Source organism: Atta colombica, unplaced genomic scaffold (assembly GCF_001594045.1).
Source record: "Atta colombica isolate Treedump-2 unplaced genomic scaffold, Acol1.0 scaffold210, whole genome shotgun sequence".
In the NCBI taxonomy this organism is placed as follows: domain Eukaryota; kingdom Metazoa; phylum Arthropoda; class Insecta; order Hymenoptera; family Formicidae; genus Atta; species Atta colombica.
The window spans coordinates 1,367,608-1,390,453 of NW_017259306.1; the positions used below are offsets into that span (position 1 = coordinate 1,367,608).

At 35.9% G+C, this 22,846-nt stretch overlaps 1 protein-coding gene across 1 annotated transcript in view; it reads left to right on the forward strand.

The window, feature by feature from the left end:
* LOC108687690 (epithelial discoidin domain-containing receptor 1-like) overlaps positions 1–22,846 on the forward strand; it is a 154,293-nt gene that overhangs the window by 23,170 nt on the left and 108,277 nt on the right. The gene's annotated exons all lie outside the window — the stretch shown is intronic.

Sequence of the window (22,846 nt, forward strand, 5' to 3'; positions counted from 1 at the left end):
ATCGTATTATATAATGTATATAGATATTTTTATTATAATTTTCCGCGAAAATTATATTTACTCTAAACAAGATTTTCCATGTATATAGTTATTATCTCTCTTGTTTACTATAATATGAAAATACACAGATACGATAGAGTATCGATCCGATAAATTAAGAGAACGAATAATTCAACGTAACATAGGATATAATCTAATCGTGCAAACTGATTCACAGCGGACTCAAAGAAAGCCGGCAATAATCCATAACGATGATTTTATTAATCAAATGCCGATATTTATCCATTTCATACACAATCGCAAATACAGGTGTATCGGTAACATGTAGGGGCTTCGAATATCGCATTACCTAATTATCCATGTAAATGAAGCAGCCGTTATTCGAATAATAGAATCAACTACTCAACATACACTAGGATATGCAATTAACCCCCTCATCGCACTAGTAGCCATAAATTCGTCGATGTGATAAATTATCTCGACCAGACAATACAATCGGGGACAATCGTTATCGCTCTTATTGTTCGATCAAAATATTCATCCCAATCTCTGCGTAGATATCATAACATTATAATATTACCGATATCTCTAAATTATATATACATTGTTGCCTCGTAGTGATCGATATAATGGAATAAAAAAACAAGAAAGGCAAGTATCGTTGAAACCGATAAAATCTAATATAAAATCCATGACAATATTTGAATATTTGTATGCTCATGCGCAAACAATATATTCATTTCGAGATTTATTCTATACAGGATGTTTTTAAATACTGTTCAATATGTCAGAAATTTTTGAAACTATTTTATTAAAAAAGATCACATAAATCACATAACTATATAGCCAAAGCGAAAACCAAAGAGAAAAAAAAATGAAGAGGAATTAAACGAAAAAGACGGACCAAGATGGACCAATAGTGAAAGAACCTTTAACTGGACTGTAATGCAATAATATAAAAATCTACAAAAAAATTTGATTCTGTCCATTGTACAAGTTTGGGGAGGTAATGTACTATCTAAATCGTTTCTATGTCATTGATTTCTTATAAAACCGACTATAGGTAAAAAAATATAGGTAAAAGAATAGCTACCCTATTTATTTACTTGCATGAGTTCGAAAAAGGAACTTTTCTTTATTAAGAAAAACGATAATTTTATAGAATTTTAACATTCTGTATCTCTGAAACGATCTTTGAAATCATATATTTAATAAACTTTTCTTCATTAAATAACCTAAAAATCAAAATTCCTAAAATATTGAATATTATTTTAGAAATATTCTATATGTATATAGCAAATTTATATATTTACTTTATATCAATTTTTTAACAAGGTCATATAAATATATTTGAATTATAGAATTTTTTAATTTTTAATTTCTACACTCTTTTAGAATGTGCTTTTTGCGACTTGGACTTGTACTTCTACTTTACGCTTCGATCTTTGAAATCAGTGATATTATATCCTGGTCTTGCGCGGATAGCCAGATTTAAACAGTCGAACAGTACGTCGAAAGTTATATGAAAGTAGGCCAACTGGCCAGAGGGTTTCGTTGGAGGATTTGTAATCACGTGTAAGCCCCCAATCCTCATCCCCGTCAGTCAGAATTCCCCAGTGGGAATGAGAAAGATTCATATATCGTGATACAAGGGACTGCACGCGGTGCTATCGCTATAGTTACACGAAATGTAGGATGACAAAAGGTAAACTCGATGGCGATGCGAGAGAAAAAGCATTCCGCAATGCAGCAGTGCATTTAATCAAATTTCAGAGCCAATGCACTTCGCTGATTAAATCATACAGTGATAAGTTTGAGAAATCGAAAAGGGGAAGCATTTAAAATAATATTATCCCATTACACGCGAGATACATGTATAAGTATGACAAAAAATGTAACTATTAATTAATTGCATTAAAATGAATATGTTCTGTTTTGCAGGATAAAAAATAAAAATTTTTCATCCTGCAAAACAGGACAACTTTTAATTAATTTTATTTAAAGTTTACTTTATCTCAGTAGTAAACTTAGTTTTTGGTTTCACAGAAACGTTTTCAGTTGACGTTATATATAACTATATAGATATTTAAAAATTAGAACTGTTGTTTGATTTTTTAATGTATTTTGTGAATATTTTATATATTGTATGCACATAGAAACAGAACTCGAAATTTTCGGAACCTATATATTCGTAGTACCCTTTTTGCTTACTTTTGTTAACTCTCTCCTACGAAGGCATAAACAAATTCAAGCATCGTATTTTCAGCTCGCTGAATCATTAATGGGCGCCGTGTCCTAAGAGCACAGTTGTTGCATATCCAACGTAACGCGAAGGGAGTCGGACATCGAGCGTGACATAAATATGTAATATAACGTGCCAGCGTGAAAAATGTACTCTGGATTATAAGGGCGGGGCGCGTTCTCTTTTATACCGCGCCGTTTTCCGTCATCCTGCTCCGTCCAATTTTCCAACGTTGCTTGCGCACGAAAAAGGAATATATCACACCACTTTACTGCGGCGGCGAGCGTTTAAACAGTTAACAATTTTTACCTGCGGCCACGATGACCGACGGAGATGAACGATTTTTTGATCGAATTAAATGTAAAATTAAATTTCAACATGGATAATTTGCGTCAGCAACTTCGATCTGAATTCGATGGGAATAAATAGAACGCAATCGGATTAATGGTAATATCATATGCAACTTTACTTGACGCAAATTTTATTTGCTGACACACGATCAAATCTCTATACACATTTCGAAATATTAAATAGAAAATATATTCATTGTCTTCATTTTGAAAATATTTAATTTACATTGGAAATATTTAAATTACATTTTTGTTATCAATTTCAAGCGTCGATTCTTAACGTTTGCTTTATAAAAACAATACTATGCTTGTAGAAATAAGCTAGCGATTTTAGAGTATAAGAGTAATTAGTATAAAAGTAAAAGGAGAATTTGAAAATTTATAAATATGTGTACAATATCGATAATAATATATGCTAGTAGTAGTCCATGTATAATAAATCGTATGTAAATGCATTTGGTCGGTGAAACAGCGATGCTTTGGAATTCGGCCGTCAGTCCAGCATCCCTTGAAGAGTTAAATAGCTCAGATCTTAAAAGTATTTTCAAAGAAGCCATTCATTACGTTCGGATTCAAGATTTTAAGGTCACGTAACTTCGGCTTCACTCATGGTAGATAATCGTGTAATCAATATATTGCCGATATTTTTTCATCGGATCTACTAATTCCCTCATAAATCTAAGTGGGTACTTCGCCGAAAGGGATCGAGCGGATTTATTGTTCAGCAGGTAGAACGATATGACGATATAACTCTGGCACGAGACCGCAAAGGAGGGGCGACAACTTCTCTCTCACGTTCTCTCTTTCTCTCTCTCTACCTTCTCTCGTTTTCCTCTCGTCGATCTACTTCGTCATTGCGCTCGCTCTTTTCTTCTCAAGGGCTTCGAGGTTGCGTCAAGCAGATCGGATGACGCGGATGAGTGCAGTATGCAGCACAATGCAACGCGGCAGATGTGCCCCCACTCAATGGAATCGTAGGTACCCCGGTTTTTCTCTCTTCTCGAGTAGTCGCACTCCAAGTTTCATCCTGAGCTTCATCCCTGCCGATCTCTTACTTCCTTTTTCATCCATTCGCTTCTCGTATTCTCTCCCTTTTTCTTGTATCTACTAGATCCGCTCCTCCCTCTTCACTTTTTCTGTGTTCGGTTTTTACCGCTTTCCCCTCTCGCACGCTCGCGTATGCCCGCGCGAATTAACGAATTCAGCCACGGATTTCTATTACAGAGAGATCCCTCGGCTCTCGGGCCTCACCGGCTCGGATATAATAGATTCGAGGCGACAGCAATTTCAGATATGAGAGTCCAAACGAATCGACAGTATTCGCGCGCGATTACACTCTTTTCCTCTCCTTTCCGCGACAGGCGCAATAAACTTGCCTCGTCTCTTCGCAGGGATTTTCCTGAATGAACGGTATGCACCTGAGCTCCAATTCCAACGCTCGATGTGCTTAAAAACCCGGGATGCTATCCGCGAATGCAATCATTTCCAGCGCATGTGCGACGTCTCGTTAATTTATTGAAATGTGTCGCGCGGATTTTCTATTAAATTCACATGCTCCACGCTTCGCGCCACGTTCGTTCCGCGTACAAGCAATTTAAGTATCATAATTAAAAAGCGAGTTATGCACACGTATCGTGTGTGAAACTGTAATAAATAATAAGATAATAAAGAAGAGAGTGAGAGAGAGAGAGAGAGAGAGACTAATAAGATTTAGTACATAATCGAATATTTGAATTAAATAATTTTACTATAGTACTCAACTTTATTAACAAATTCTATTTTATTTCATATTACAGTATCATATTACTTATTGATGATACATATTACTTATTGATAAAATTTATATTATTCTTTTTGCGAAACGTTTTAAGGAAGGTTCGTAAAATCTGTGTTATAAACTGTGGAGAGAGTATAGAAACCCATCTTTCGTATGAAATGGTGAGATCGTTACTCGCTTATCGTTTATTCTTCTCACTCAAGAGCCCTACGTCTCTCACCCTTATATAGCCAGACGTACAAATTATTACTGGCAACGCGAGAGCGATTCGGACAACAGACAACCGAATTTTTTTGAAAGTATGCGCAACACTCGAAACCAATTGTGCGTAAGTGCCAGTGTTTCGATACTTCGAACACACTCTTTGTCAAGAGTTCCAATTGAAAAGCTGCACGTTTCAATTGAGAATACTTTGTGAGTCTATCACTAGTGTAAATTAAGACTCTCGTAAATTAAGACTCGATGCATGCGCCCAAAGGATAATACATAATAACACGTAAAGCAATTAGATGTATTATTATGCTACACAGTATTGTTAATAATACACATGAATAAATTGTTCTATTTTCATTTAATGTATAAAAATACTGGCATTTTTGTGCTATGGAGATTCTTTTTTCCAAAAATCTCCATGTTTATCACAGCTCCAGCGTTTTCACCAGTTAATATAGCGATCGAGACAGTTATCACGATTCAACGACATCAAAAAGGTTCGCGCGAATTTTTGCGAGACAATAGACAGCCGCGCGTTTTTCACAGAAGAAAAAAAAATCAAGTTCCTCGTGGCTGATATTTTCTGAAAATATTGTCCGTATCTGTGGTAACGATCCACCGTTCATAAATATCGAAAATATAGAGAGCGCCACCGAGAGCTGTTATTTTATAAAACTGCACGACTAATGAACCGTGATACGGAGTTAATCGCTTAAAGCACGTCGCGTGTTCGCGAAGCCTTCACACTGCAGGTAGTGAGCGTTCGAGAAGGGCTTAGTTATAAGACCATGGATTTGCATCTCGGTGAAAAGCAACGTTCGAGGCTTTAATGCTATGCGGCTCTCTCTCTCTCTCTCTCTCTCTCTCTCCTCCCCTCTGTCTCTCTCTTTCTCTCTTTTCTCGATAGGGACGACGGTGCTTTCGGTGAAAGCCAACCGGGCGGCAGAATAACTCTTTTTCGCAATTACTTCAGTGCCTTTGACGCAAACCGTATGTGTGCGCATATATACACGAGATGGCACGAACCGCGAACTTCGTGCACACTGAATCGAATTACGTATCGAGGAGCACAATCGAAAAGCATCGTCTGCGAAAATACTGTGCTATTTTTTTTGTTAAAAATTATTCGATTGAAAATTAATTTTATATAAAAAAAAAATATTTCCGTTACGATGATACGCGCTAATTGATAATAAGAAAAAGCATGTTTTGTCAATTAAATAATCGATTTCGTAATCGAGTTTGAATTGTGCTATATAGTTACTATTATATCCGTATATCCTTCAATTTTCCGCAATGATCGCAATTTATGCGATACGTGCGCATGGCCGCCTTTACTGTGACACTTCACGCGTATGTTGATTCAATCATACACGCGAATATATAGTAGTATACCGTTGAAATACGATACCCTCACTCGAGTACGAAGCTTCACCTTTCGCATCTGCGACCCTCTCATATTCGCGCATCTGCGTCTCGCTTTGGCGAAATGCACACAACGCATATAGTATATACAGTTTATTATCTCGCATCGATAATGCGGAAGCGACAGTGTCGGTTAGTCTCTTGCATAAATAGCGTTACACCCGAGTAAGGATTTTCACATGATCGAATGGATTTTACTGATCAAATAAATTCGATAACTGTGTCGCACTCTCTCTCTCTCTCTCTCTCTCTCTCTCTCTCTCTCTCTCTCTCTCTCTCTCTTTTACGAAATCGGCCGTCGAGACGTCAGGCTCAAAAGGCTGGAGATTATTTCTGGCCGCAATCGATTCCCAACCCCGTTCCGCTCGTCGGACATCCGGAAAAACTCGGCATATGACGGTAACGTCTGTGACTGTCGATATCGGTTCCGAAGTCGGTGGTTTTCGGCAATATCGGAGACCACTCGTAGTTGGCGAGGACGTGCGCACGTCTGTTCCGATCTTTTTTCTCTCTTTTCCCCCCCTCCTCTCTTTCTCTCTCTCTCTCTCTCTCTCTCTCTCTCTCTTCCCTTCTTTTTTTATTCGTTCCTCGTGTTTGCCCAAACTGGATATCCACGGTACTTTTCCACATGGTCCTTTGTAACTCGCAATGACCACTTTTTCGTTCTTTTGTGCCCGCTAGTTTTCCATTGCCCGTATTTGCTTTCATTGTTTCTGCCGAACGCAGCCGCGGCTCCCCCGCATTTTCATGCTTTTGATCTGACAACGCATATATACCTCCGTATATATCTCCACGTAGCTTCGATAATAAAAAGAGGTGGGAGGAAATGGAGAAGACTGAGAGGGATGCGAGGGATCGGCACGGGAGAATGAGAGTGACGAAGCGAATGGGAACGATTTTGTGTGAAACGAACTATGTCGTCAAACGTGCCATATCAGTAACTTTTTACATACGAGAATGTCATTCACCGCTTTATGCCGTGCGCACGATTTTCGGCACTCACGGCAATTTAATACAGCGACTTTTATTCATCGTCAACAGCCGGAAGCATATTAAGCTCATATGATTGTCGGAATTGTAAAAAAATTATGCCCAGCGTAAGCAATTCGCGTTTTTTTTATTTTACGTCAAAATAGAATAAAAACTGCTCTTTCGTTATAATCTATTATTCTGCAAGAATTTCTGGAGCCAATTATAAGATTTTAAAAACAATCGAAATCTTCACTATTTCACTTGATGTATCTTTCCCTTAATAATTATTTTTAATATACTATATTCTTATGTTGTACAAAAAATAACGTACGTAAAAATAATCAATTGGGATATTCTTATACTTCTAGCGAAAAAATATAAATTATTATAAAATATCGTTTTATATTGATATTGTTTAATAAAAATACATATTGTATTTTTTAAAATAATTATTCTTTACGAATTATTAATACATAATTCTAATAAAACATCCAAAACATTATATTATTGCAATTAAAGTTTTTTTTTTTTTTAAATATTTACCGTGTTCATCTGTTTAATATTCGTTTGATTTCTATTTACTTTTTTCAAAAAATTATAATTAAATCCATATCCACGATGATATCAAATATTAATAAATCGAAAAACAATAATGCACAATATATTATTAATAATAATAATTTTAATTGAAGTATAAAAATACTCTAAGTAATTGTTTACGTAAACAAAATCAAATGACTACTCCCATTAAATTTTAAAGAGAAAAAGTGGAAAAGATAAAATTGATAAAAAAAATTTTAAAAGATAACTTCTAGAGATAAAAAATTTATAGAAATCTCAATAAATATTTCATATTTCTCCGAAAGGAGAAATAAAAGTTCAGAATTACATGTTGGTCACAGACCAGACAGAATTAAATATGCAGATCGTAAATGCGAATATAAGGAAAGAAGAAAACGAAAAATATACGAAAACGAAAAGTACGTTTCATAACTTGGTCGTATAAAGTCTCCCTTAAGGTTGCTCACTCATAGATGGTGTGACTGCACCCTCCGTCAGCCGCCCTTGGTGCACTTAAAGCATAGAAGGGCTTGGAAGCACGCAGGACACCATCCACTTATGTCGCGGTTTCCCCATTGGCATCATGCTAAACTAAGTGAACGAGAGAACGAGTATCGTCATTAAGCAATTCCGCTTGTAAGCGTGTTGGAGGATGAAGGAGGGCGGCGTGAATTCGATATTCGTGATGCACATCCCTGGCGTTATGCACTCGTTACGCGATACAACGCGAAGGGTCTTGTTATTCCGGGAACGAGGGTGAATTTTCATCCGATACATCGATATGAACGCAAACAACACGAGGAACTTATACAAGGTTCTATATAACACGAATTTAATATTGAACCGCCCCGATCGCGGATTTCTCGTTTATATTTCGAGTTTGATGGTGATAATATCGAATACTAACAAAATCATATCTTCTTTTATTGAATACATCAGTGAAATTCTCTAAAAAATTAATTGCAGATATAATTAAATTTTATTTACAAGCGAACAAGATTAAGTAAAATAATATCTGGCTTTTGCTCATTGACATTGAATTCCGATGTTGTAACTAAAGAACTCGTTTGCCGACCACCCTGCGCGGATATGCCGGAAATAGCTGATTGAGACAACGGACAATTACACTTAGTGCGCGCTCGTCACGATGCAAACGGAAGTTGGCATTAATCAGTAGTAAAGCAAAATTACAGCGGTGAAAGCATTTAAGATCTCATCCCACTCCGCTATGATCTCATTTCGTTCTCTCTGAACCGTGAAATAAGCAGTGAATTTTTTATGGAAGCGAGCGGATTTGTTTTTCGCGTATATCGCCAACAACGAAATAATTAACGGACGTAATCATGTCTTCCTCGCCAGTAAACGCCAGTAAATCTCGCCGGGCATTGCCTCATCTTATGCGCATCTACTACGACAGACTTGTGCAGCCTCGAAAACCAAGCGAATAAGTACGGAATGATATAAAAGGGATTAAAGTTAATGCTATTGCATGTCGGCGCAAAAATCAAGTTGCTTTGAGCTCGAAAATGCATCCGGCTACCACATTCGTCAGTGTTTACGAATGGCGCCCTGCTATGATTCGTGCAAGCGTTACGTATGAACAATGAATAGCATTCTATTGAGATGCAACAATAGCGCATTGTAGCGCGACATAGAGAAATGAATATTCAAGATACACGCGGCGTGCGGTAAGTCGTAATAATGAAAACGTTTTCGACTGACGAGAGCCACGATTCGATTTTCGTTTCGTATATAATTCACTCCGACGAAACGCGAATCTAATTTCCACCTACAGAACACACAGCTCTATTGCGCATTATCCGCTAAGCTTCCTTAAGGATCGCGAGCGCTCCATAGACGAGAGCGCGAATTAGTGTACCTCGTTACGTGAGTCTATAGCCTGTTCGTTAAGCAATTTCTCATACACCGCGGGATGCACAGTTAGATAGGCGGATATTCAATATCGACCAAGTATTTCCTTGCTCGATATACGGAGTGCGCGTACGTCAAAGCACAGACCCCCCCCCCCCATTTACAGGAAGAAATTAATAACCAAACGTACGTGCTCTTTGTACATATCGTCTCGCACATTATGCCAAGTGTAATTACCGCACGTTCAATTTGTAAGCGCCTCAACGCTGTAATATGTAAACCTTGATTGCTTACATAAAAAGTTGCTCAATCCGATATTGAAATATTATACATATATACATACGCTTATCGACGATTGCGTCGCTACTATAAAGCAATTTTCTCATTTATTTTCGGTCTCATTTATATCGATTGCCGGTGATAGCAATCATGTTCTGACGAATAGTTCAATAATAAAAACGACATCAATGTACGTATATATTATTATCGCGCATGACTACATATTTATTTCTATCGTTCATTTTTAATAAAGATTTTTGCAATCATACTATAATCCACTCGATATCAATCATTCAATAATATCGGGGACGAATGAGACTGACAATTTAGATCTGATGGCGTCAATCACTGTCCATCAGTTCGCCTGAGTATAATTCAAAGTTCATTTTTTCTCGCGGCGCGCTTCAACGTGCACAGAGATACGGTCGTTGCGCATATCTCAGTCATATCTCCGCGCTCGAAAAGGAGGAGGGAGGAAAAAAAAAGAATACGCTTTATTACTTGTCAGACATTCATCCTCCCGCGTGACGGTCACACACTCCACCGCCCGACGAAGCAACAATCCGTTCGTTAAGCCTTTTCCCGGTATTGCGGCAATCAGCCCAAGTCGGGACATTCGATACAGCCCGTTCCACGTCTTTACAGTCATACCCGTGAATGTGCAGATAAAGTAGTGGAAGCGTCTTCGAGATTGCCTCGTGCTTCCAAGAAAGGACAGCTGAGTCGTGCCGTCGAGTATGATAGTACGCATGCATATCGCACGAGACTTCCTACACATGTCATAAGCTCGTTTAAGTCGGCGCACGTTTCCATATGCGCCTCAAACTTGGCGTTTTTGGCCGTAAACGTCGCTTTTGCATTATTCTCTTCTTTTTTTCTTTCGCAAAGCATTGAGATGATCTGAGAGTTCTCAGAACTCTTGATGTTTTTGAATGAAATTATTTAGAATCTTATTCTATAGAGAAGATACCGAAGGCATTGAAAGATATTATATACAAAGTGTCTCAGATTTTGCATGGCATCCATTAATAGCAGATTTCTGAAATCACTTCAAGATGAAAATTATAATACCAAAATATCGAGGTCATAATACATTCTGTTTTTAAATAAGAAGAGTTTAAAGTTAGTTCAAATGAATTATCCAAAATTTACTTATAAAAGTGACACATTGCAATAATGAAAGTGTTTTCAAGCATCAATTCTATTTTCTTCTAAACATATTCATTGCTGTATAATGTATTATGTCTGAGCACACAAATTTCGGAATTGACTGAATTTCAGACAGATCAACTGACTAATTTTAAAGATTATTGCAGCTTCGACATTTTGGTATTAGGAGATTCTCGTCTCAAAATAATCTCAGGAATCTATTAACGATCGTCATGCGAAGTCTGAAATCTTGTATATCAGTAGGTCAACTATATTGATGCAGATTATTATAAACTTTGAACGGGCATTATTCCGGGTAAGTAAAAACACAATGGGATAAAAGTATAATTAGAGATAATAATTGGCAGGGTTTTTAATTTGCTCGCAAACTCGAGTAGATATTCAATAATGAGGTAGTTATTAAGATCTCCTATCAATTGCTAATTGAGAGGTTCAAGCTGAATAAAGTCAAAATCGAATAAAAAGCGGATTTATAAAGAAGACTATAATTGAATTTCACTAATGATTTACCATAAATATTATGATGCTGATACGAGCGAACGGAGAGAAAACAGATCACAGAGAAATACTAAATGTCTATCATTGAGAAACGTACCCAACCGAGCTGTATTTCAGAACGCCTTGAGACACGCCACTCGTCAAGCCGTTAAGTATTTCCGCAGGGCCAATTTTAATAACGTCCCGAGAGGCACCACAAAGGCAGCGCCGTTCTGAAGCGCTTTGACACGGATGTGTACTTATTCCTATCTTTCCGCTCAGCCTTTCTTCCGATATATCTCACAAGATCGCACAAGAATCTCTTTTTTACACTCGCCTCGTGTCTTCAATGATTACCCTTGATATAACAAACGCAACTGGACTACTTCAATTTGTTTGGTTTCTCATGTTTTTCTCTTCGTTTTTTGCTTTCGCCTGAATATTTTCTCTCTCACAATACACAACCCGTCTATCGATTATATTTAGACTCGCAAGAGAGTCTACAAACAGCATTAGTGATGCGGCTTCTATAGATACCAAGTAACATATGTACGTTTACTATTAATGCCATTCAATCGCTTACACGTCATATTGTACTCTGTATTGTCTCTCCTATGTATTGTCTCTCAAATGGGTGTTAGAGCGTGAAATGTAATTATTGTAAAGATGTCGAATTCTTTTTTTTTAACTATTAAATCTTTTATCACTTTATCTATTGTATTTGATTATTAACATTTTTTCGTGCTTAAATTACACAATACTTAAACTCAATTAAGATACTTTCTAAAGTCAGTAATCAGTGGATAGTCACTAATTACCCAGTGACATACTTTGCACCGACAATCAGTGAAGTTCAACTTAAAAAGGAAGAATGTTTGAGCATTATATAACTAAAATACTGTGTGAATGTTTGCACGTTAATTCAAGCTTCCAATTTCATTACCATACCAATTTCATTACCATCATTGAATTTAAGCACTAAAACAAGGTTAGATCACACAATAAAGATTAGGTTATGATCTCACATTTAATTCACTGATTACCAGTGGCATACTTGGCACTAATATCAGTAATCATCCACTGATTCAGATTTAGAGAGTACAATTTAAGGAGAAAAGTAAAATATAAATCTTTTGCATCTCTCGAGTATGTCGCGTAGAATAAAATGATAAATTTATAATCATCTCGCTTCATTCGTTCTCTTCTTATTTTTGTACGCGCCCGTTTATCTCGCGTTAGTTATAATTGACGCGAAGTGAAAAGAATTTGAGGAATCTATGTTGATACGAGAATACCCGACCGCGCGCTTTCTCGCTTTTCATTCCTTATTCCTACTTCTTTTTGTCGTGTTTTCCGGATTCACGGTTCGCTTTGCCTCTCCTTCTATCCCGCGACCATCTCTTCTTTTTTCCTCGACTGCTCTTTTATTATTGGTCTCCGTCTCCACAGTCTACGAGGAACTCTAACGAGGACTCTCGGTCGACGAGTAATTAGCAGAGGCACTTGTTGAAGGAAACAATCGTCGAGAGTCAACACCGAGTCGGATGAGCGAGTAATTGTAAACTGAGAGAATCGTGTTAGATCGTTGGTTATCTCGATTGCCAGTGATTGCCGGTATTTGCTCTCTCGAAGGTATTCTCGCAGACAACCTATTTGCTTCCATCATCCGACATTCAATTTTGCGAAAGACGACAATCGCACGTCTACAATTCGTATGATTCATAATTTGTATTTCGGATCATTTCGAGAATTTAACTGAAAAAAATCCAAAGGACTTTTCATACGATCGCTCACGCAACTGGCAGTTTACTAAATAACTTTCGTTGAGATTGCTGTATTTTATTCGAAATAATAAATCTCGATATATTCAGCATTACACGAGAAATAATGTTATAACAACAAATAATATAATTCTGTTATTTATGCAAGGAATCGTCGTATGGAAAATTTTCGTTAACACTCAGCGTCGATCAAACGCGTTAATACCGTACATTTTTATCTAGAATTTCCTCCCTGTCCTCTATACGTTGCACTCGTCTAAAGCTAACGAGGAGACTGACGCAGCAAGTAATTAGTAGGTACACTTCTTGGAGGAAAGCAGACGTGTAATGCGAGACTCTGAGACAACAATGCTGAGTTGTACGTTGTACTTACTCCGGCGCCGAGCAGGAGTTACGATAACTTAAAAGTCATGCCCCGCAGCTAAAAATTACTTCTCTACGTAATACCGTTTATCAATGTAAGTTACGTTTAATTATGATCACGATTAGCGTTGAAAAGTAGTGTAATTTTTCCAGTGCAGTAAAATGCGCGCAGAGTTGATTCTGTATCATAATATGACAATTTATTTTCTAAACAATGCAAATCGTTTACATAATTATATGTACAATCGTAATTATATGTACAGTCCTTAATTTACATTTTAGAAAGCAAACCGCGCATTATGTGTTCCAGAATTCATTCTATTTTGCCGGCATTAAGAGCTTTTAAGTGCATGTAATCGCAAAGCGTAAAGGCATTAGTAGATACTCTTTACGAGAAAAGCATAACCGATAACCAGCGGTTATTATGTACTAATTATTATTATCAAATGCGGCGAAACTATGGTATTCTTCAATTAGTAAATTAGGTAGCGATATGCTCGATATTACCACTAAACCGCAAAGCAAAATTAATCCCACTGCATTCGAACAATATGTATATCTATACATATATACAATTGTTTGATAATGTGATTGAATGATCTTCATTAGGATTAATATTAGGACATATGGTAAAACTATCTTTTTCTATTTTAATACTACTTCGAGGCAAGACATTCATGTATAATATAATATATGCATAATTCTCTATTTCGCAATAAAACCATTGTAGAATTTGATTTTATTTTGTTTCAAATGAAAAATCAATCAAATTATTAATAAATGAGCTACGGAAAATTAGGATAAAATTGGCACGTTATAAGAATGAATGTATTTAATAATCCTTACTATAAGTATATTAATTAAATTTTTCATTGCATCAATTAATTGAAATATGCTATATAATTGTACAGTATTTTGTATTATTTATATGTTTATTTGTATGCTTATTATTTAATATGATTATAATGGAAAACCGCTAAATTAGTTTCTTTTTTTCTTAAAATAGACATTACATGACTTTTAATCTTGGAAAAATATAAAGCAACCAACCGCACAACCCGTAAATCCACTTAAAAAGTGCTTGGAAAGAGAAAAAGGAATGCATATAAAAATATTAAATATTTTCTCTATTGTTTCACATAAATTTTTAGATTTATTTTGTTTTAAATTAGTTTTAAAATATAAATATTTTGTTCTTCGTTCTACTAAATATAAACATCACAAAGAAATTGATATAAAAACTATATATTGAACAAATTTTATTATTTTTCTTAATTATTGTCTTATTTTACTTTTTTTTCCTTTATTTTTCATTATTTATTTTTCATTATTTATTTTAGTAATGACTCTAAAAATTTAATTAATTATACTAATTTTGGCTACTAAATATTCATAAAATATAATTAATATGTTCTCATAATATTCACAACAAAATCTCTTTGGATAAATAAGTTGTCTTTTGTAAGAATCAATCATACATCATTATCTATAACTTTTCATCAAAATTACTTGTAAAATAATTTCTATCATTTTGTTTATTTATACATATATTCCAGAATTAAAAGTTATCACTAATCTATTGGAACACATCCATTTTACGGTAATGGATCTACATATATTTATTTGCATTATTTTTTTTTATAAATCCATTATCACAAATTAAAATAAAAGATAATTTGATGCACAACGGCAAAGTTGTATCTAACACAGTTACGTTAATCTGTAAAATAAACGTCGAAATTACAACAGCATTAAAAATAATTAATATATTTCAAAAAGCAATTACACATACTTATACTACAAATTTTCCCTTTTTTTTTCACAATTTTATAAAATAATGATGTTATTTAAAAAAATTCGTAAAAAAACTTTCGTAAACAACACGAATAATAAATGAATAATAAATATTATACACTCTATAATTATCCAGATCTCCTCTTTCTTTCAAATTCCTTAGTTTGCATACAACACTCGCGAAAAACAGTTAATTACAATTGCGCGCGGTCGGAAATTATCTCGTTTGTAAAGGTGAACCTACATGATCAATATACTGTCAGTATTATCAAATATTACGAGTCATGTGTATGGTGAATATTGATGAATTGACGTAAAATACTGACAGTGATCTGTATTTTGATTCTCGAGCATCAGTATCGCTTTATTAGGATGTCAGTCCAGTATATCACAATGCAGTAGATAATGTACGTAAAATTAAAATGATATATATTGTCAATAATACTGATTGTGTAAGGTAAAAATATTAAAAATATTGATGTATACACGGAGAGAATTTTTTCTTAGAGTTTATCCTGAAAATATGATAGTTGTGGGACATTATATTTCGAAGAATTTTAATAAAACTCTCTCATTCATTAATAAAACTACAATAAAGTATAAAATAAATTTGATTAATTTTAGTGAAATGCATAGTAAAAATCTTTAAAATATTGTATAACTATCATATTTTTAGAATAAATTTTAAAAGAAAATTCTCGGCGTGTACTGTTAGTATCACTGATTCAATATTACTTATCAGTATTATGGATCCACTTAACCATGTAGGACCGTATAGGATCTACTTAAGTAGTACTTGTCGCGATAGCAGTTCGGAATTCACAATACGAATGATAGTGCGACAACCTTTCATAAACACAGCGCGTCGCAAACGGCGCGCCGTTTGCCAGCTAAAACTTCTTCTAAGAAATATAGACTTGCACGCAGTGTCATTGATAAATATACTGAATAGACTTTACGAATTTTAAATTTCCATGTCTATTAATTTCCGTTCTATGCTTCGTTTTATATATGTATTAGTTTCGTCTATGATATGAAGATATCGATTGAGCATATTTTGGAACTTTTACATTTGTAATTTTACATTTCGAGTCTTCGCTTAAAAGGAATTATTAAATTTAACGTTTATTTAAAAAGTAAATTATATTAGCTTTTCAATTAAGAGAAAACCAATACATGTACATAAACCAATTTATGATTTTTTTTTAAATTATTATCTTCAAAAATTTCCGTAAATTAATTTTTATACTTTCGAATATTTTTTCTACACTTTCCAAATATTTTATCAATCAACGTCATTTTTTCACAAATAAATGTATTATGTCTTAATAAATATAAATGTTAGATTTAATAATATTAAATGTTTAAACACAAATAAAAGAGAAGAAAGCCATTTTCAATGAAAGTGGATATCAGTGCTTAGTAATGTTTATATGTAAACACGAATTATCAGTTCTATAAACTGCGCGCCGATTTGTGTTATCGGACTTGAAAACACAATCATAAATTGAAATAATAATTTCAATTAATTAATTGATCATCGATTCAATATTAATGGCTGATATTTTTCGCAATAAGTTATTTACAGGTTTTTAAGACGCTATTAGCATGAATATTAAATCGACAATCAATTAATGTAATTATGAGATTATTATTTTATTATTATGATTGTGTTTCAAGTTCGACAATCCAAATCGGCGCACAGTTTATAGAATTGATAATTGTATTTATTTATTCACATATGAATTATAAGCAAGATCCGCTTCGATCAAAAATGGCTTTCTCTTATTTATCTTCTTATTTAAATTAATTTCTTTAATAGAATAATTAATCAATTTTTAACATAGAATTGTCGATCAAATTTAGTCACTTAAAATTCGGAAAACTATTGTGATTTTTATACTATACTAGAATTTTTTTGTGTAATTAATGTCTAAAATATTGTATTATGATTAAAAGGCTATTTTATGTATAAAAAAAAACATGCGAAAGGTGAATCTAACTGTAGATTCGATTTTCGAGTTGATTCTTTCTCAGAAGAAATATCTATACGATAAATAAAGATTTTGCAAATATGGGACATACTATCCGATGATATATGTATATATGAAAGACACACTTGTTAGCACAGTTCTCATGTGACAATAAAAGTGACAAACGACGGATGATCCGATCACGTATCGTATGCACAATTCCCATATGGACCTCTCTCCTTCTCACATGTCGAAGGTAGCCATAAAAAATCTGGATCTCGATGAATTTGATTTATCGAAAATCCTGCCGTAACGTATGCTATTTTTATCCTGATACTAAAGACAAAAAATCTCCAATGTGTACTTCTATGAGTACATTTTTCCACATATTATATCTCATGTTGTCACCACCATGTAATGCATGTATAATCGCTACCGGAACTTATGTGACGCGTCGCGAGGTGCGTCATAAAATATTGATAAAAAAAATAACGCTTGTTCGACGTGTCGCATCGATAATTGCCGATCCGAGATATCAATTTAGCAGGGAGCAATTTTCACTATCGCGCGACTCATCCGCAATAAAAGCGCGCCGAGAACGCTCGTTCGCGTAATCGCCCCGTCGACGCTGTAGGATTTTTTTTAACGGCCGCTTTAATGGGGTATTATTACCATTATACCTGCTCGTCTATCATCTGGTTGTACGGTTTCCACGACGGTCACCGGTATCCGTAGCCTCCGGGCAAAGCCGAGGCCGTTGTTGGGCGCACGTTGCTGGGTGCTTTTAATGCCGGGACCGTCGCGCATTACTCACCGGGATGTAAAATAGGCGAACATGCGTAAAGAGAGAGAGAGAGAAAGAGAGAGAGAGAGAGAGAGAGAGAGAGAGAGAGAGAGAGAGAGAGAGAGAGAAAGAAAGAGGACCTTGGCTCGTATCCGCGAGCAAGTACACAAGTGAGTACCTGTGGGCACCGAGCGTATATCGCATATATCACACGTTTAAGTACCTGACGCAAACCATCTCTCGATAAGCCTAACAACCTGAACCCTGGACCATCAAACAAAGATGCACAATCAAGGGGATTCGATCGAATAATGTGAAAATCACGCGGATCACGTTCGCTCCTGTCCGCAGTGTAATCACAGAAATTTATGTGAAAACGTTTTTACAAGCTCGCGCGTAATTTCTTGCTGCAACGTACGTGCACGACGATGGCGACGGCTGGGGAAAAGCGTTCGGGAACGTAATACGGATAATATGAAAAGATTAAAAACGATGTCGATCTATATCAAAGCGTACGCACGGCAAAAAGCAGGAAGAGTTTAATCTTCGATACGCGATAAACGAGAGTCGTTTCTTGTGATTTGTATTTTATATATAGAACGAAATTGTAGATGATTTATTACAAAGTAAAACTTTAATTTATCGTTAACTTTAGATTGAGCTGATTTTGGAATTATGATTGATTAGAGCGTAAAAGTAAGTTCAAAGTCCATTAAAAGTCAAGCCAACGCGCCGGCGAGTTTAAATTGTTGGAATAAGATTCGCTTCTTCGAATGTTGTATTAAGTATCGCCAGGCAATGGCGCTATTAATCCTACGGAGGAAGTTGAGACACTTCGTCGTAAAGATATAAGTATTCGTTTCTATGACACTTGGTCTTGGATAACTAGCAACCGGAAATTAAATTCTGCGCGCATCTCCTTCGGCTTGCCGCGAACGTATTCGTATTTCTGCCATTCTCAATAGGGTGCAACGACAACGAGGACCACGGCATAAAAGCTCGCGCGTTATATTTTCCGTGATAGTGCGAATTATGCATCGTCACACGCGCATCTCATCTAAATTTGTAATGGCATTTTGCACGTGCAGTGTACCCCATTTAATTACCAAGAGCATCGCTCGCAACAGACTATCTGCAGTATCTGCACAGTAAACGTAGAACGCAGTAGTCGCGTACGTGAAACACGGAATACAAGAGACTTATGTACGCAGAAATGCGCCGGAAAGTCAATTCGACTATGCTACGTAGAATTCTATTTTATAAAATTGTGAAAATGTTAAGTTTTTTCTCATTGATCATCTTTCTCTGATAAAAATTTCATATATTTTTTTATCAGTCTCTATACACTTATATTAATTCTGGCTAGTAATCGAGAAGTAAAACTTTAAATCTCAATCAAGATGTAATGTTTTACTTGCAGTTACTGTGCACAAAATCTGAATCTATTTATTGGATAAAAATAAAATAATAAATGGAGCAATATTTTAACTAATAATTTATCAATAATAAATAATAACTAGGCAGATATGCAAATGACATATGTTTTTCTCAGGAAAACTGCTTCAGCCAGTGAATATAAAATTCTCCATTTTTCATATACAATAATTATTACAACTAATGAAAATATAATAATTATAGATAATAGGGAGTTTTTGCAATAACATGAATTTAGATAACGGTGAACATTAAAATGTTATCTTTTTCTTAATTTTTTTGTTAAGAAGAAGATAACCTGAGCTTACCGTTCACCGTGTTTAGAACGGTATTACAAAAACTCTCTAATTAATTGAATTGATGTTTAAGAAAATTGCATACATTACTATCAGGATTTTATCTATTTTGTGTTAGAAAATATTTATTCGACAGAATATTATTTCGTGAAAATCTAAATAATAAGCCAACAATTAATTGTCCCTAATTGAATGTTGATCTCTCTTCAAGTCAATCCACTGCATGATAGTATAATTCCCGTGGATGCGGTGACGGTATTCCTATTAGATATCATCAACGTGCGATGCTCCCAAAGCTCCGATCGCGTCATGGGGCGAGGTAATGAGCCTCGTTAAGTGGATAAGGGCCTTTTCGCCAAGACTCTTGCGGTGAAACTGCAACTCACAGACACGTCGGGGGTCTCGTACAAACTCGCACGGGCGAATTGGAGCGATATTTAAAGGCCGCATCGTACCATTCACGTGTCGAGATTTCTTCCGGCTCCGGCAAGAAGTTTCTCGCTCTCGTTATCCGGGAATCGAGCGAACTCTTCTCACCGAGTAAGGCGTAACGACCAAACTGGCTGCGCCAAGTGGATCGTCGATTCGAATACTTTTTCCCATGGCCTTCTTGCGGAATTCCGTCTGCGCCACATAGTCATAACGCTACAAGATTCTTGAAAACATTCACTTCGCAAAAGAACGAACAAACAAGCGGACGATGAGAAATGCGACTGTACAATACAGGCAAGAGCGGAGACAGACTTCTTCCGTCTTCTCCCTCAAGACTTCCACCTCAACGCGGATTAATGCAGCTATTGCGAGTTTCTCCCAACATTCCCTTTTCTCTCTGTCTGTTTAAAAACTATGGAAAAACCATATCGCAGGTCGCCGTACGGCCATTATTCCAAGGGGAATGGGAAAAAGGAGAGGATGAATAAATGAATCATTGGCTTGTATAGTGGGCCGTTACTAAGCCGCAGGACAGCGAAGTAAACCGGCGGGAAAAAGATGAAGAGCGAGCAAGCTCTCGCACTCGCGCGAGAGAAAACGAGAGGAGAGGAGGGAGGAGGGGGAGAGGGAGGGGGGGATGCAATGGGTGAATAAAAGCTATGCCGAGCAGATGGCTGGTGCGGCCATTAGCTAATGGATCCCTAACACCAGTCTACGAGAGTCATCCGCCACGAGGCACAAACCGGTAGGTGGATGCAGCCATAGGTGGTGGCAGTACCTACACCCTTTCGCCAACCGCCGCCCGACCACGTCAAGCTGGTAGGATCGCGCGATTGCAGCCGTGCTAAATCACAAACGGATAGGCGAATGGTGCGAGAGGACTTTTCCAGCCTCGGCGTGTCCCGATCGACGTGGCGATGTGTCGCTCGATTCGAGAGACCTTGCTGCAGAATAATGTTGGTCGACGTTAAATCTACCACACATTCACATCCCCATACGATTTCATATCACTATTTCTAATCACTTAACGTATCGTCCCGTGTCGCTGGTGTATAGGGGTCTTGTGAATAATAAAGGTACCGTCGCGCGCGAACGAACGAGTGTTTCTAAATAAATGATATCCAACCGGATGAACGCTTCCGCTACATCCCAGGTAAAAAGGGACCGGAGATCGATAAACGAACCTAGCCTGCCATTACTTGGGAATTATTGGGAATTATTGGAGTACCCTTTCTTACGTCAAATGGATATCGTTTATATTATCTTATTTGTGTTGTTGAAGTAACTTTTGAAATCGATCGTTGGAACATTTTCTTTCGCAGATTCTTGCATATCATTTACATATTTGAGAACGTTATCCGTTAGCATATTATAAATCTCGTAAAGCATTCAGATTCTATATATATATTACCTAGTCTTGGATTTTAAATTTACTTAGAGAGAGGGAAGAGAAGATGCATTTTAAAATCTGTCAGCTGTAATTCGTTTTAAAATCAAGTCATTTACACAATAAATATTTAAAAAATACAAGATTGCTTTCCTCAACGTTCTGTGGCACACAGTGTTAAATTATTCACTCTTCTCCTTCATATATACATTTATTTTTGACATCTAAGATATACAATAAGATATATCTCTAAAATGAAAGAATAACTTTGAACAAATATCTATCAACTTTGCGTTGATATAAAAAACGAAGATGGGAAAAATGCAGAAACACATCTCGATCCAATATTGTTTCGTTGTCACTTCGTCGCCATTCTCTCAGGTAGATATTCAGGTGAAACACGCATGCACAGACACTTTACAGAGGCGTGACGGTGGTGTAAGGGATGCGCGACGATTCCGGCAAGCTCCCAATTACCTAAAATACACCCAACGCAGCGTCCCTTGATCTGTATAATTAACGCGTTAATCGTACCGCGCGGCCACCGGCGCATGAGCGTGAAGCGCGTCGCTTTCCAATTTGCGAACGGCTCTGCATTGTCGCGCAACGAAAGCAATCGTTACGCGCGATGATACGGCTGACGCGTCACGGCTCAGCAAGCGTTCGTTAATTGAACACCGCGGATTAAAATCCGCGACGGCTCGTCGGCCCGTGTCACAGTTCCCAAGAAAATCGATTGAATCATTGACTTTTTCCGCATCGCGACTTGCGTATCTATCAGATTCGAAAAGCGACAATTAAAATCACTTGTCGATTATTGGCTAGTGTTGAAATCATATAACTTAAAATTTTGATATGTTTAATTAAAAAAAGATTATCCTAAATATTATTTATTGACTTTATAAGTCGTATTTGTTAGAGAACAATTAGAGAAATACTTCATAATTCATTTTTTCAAAAAGAACAAATTATCGGCTTTTCGAATCTTTAAATTTGCTTTAAATTTTTTTGTGAAATGGAAATAGTAAAAGTTAATATTTGAAATATTTATTTGCAAAAGATAAAAAATATTTAAATTTTCTTCCTTCTTATACGACTTAAATGTAATTGAAATATAAATTCTCCTAATCATAATAACATCATATTTTATTTAACAATTGATTTCTTTTACAATTGATTGAAATAGAAAAGATTAGGAAAGTTAAATAAGATTAGGAATAAACTAATGTTACCAGAAAACTAATATTTTGATTACATATATATA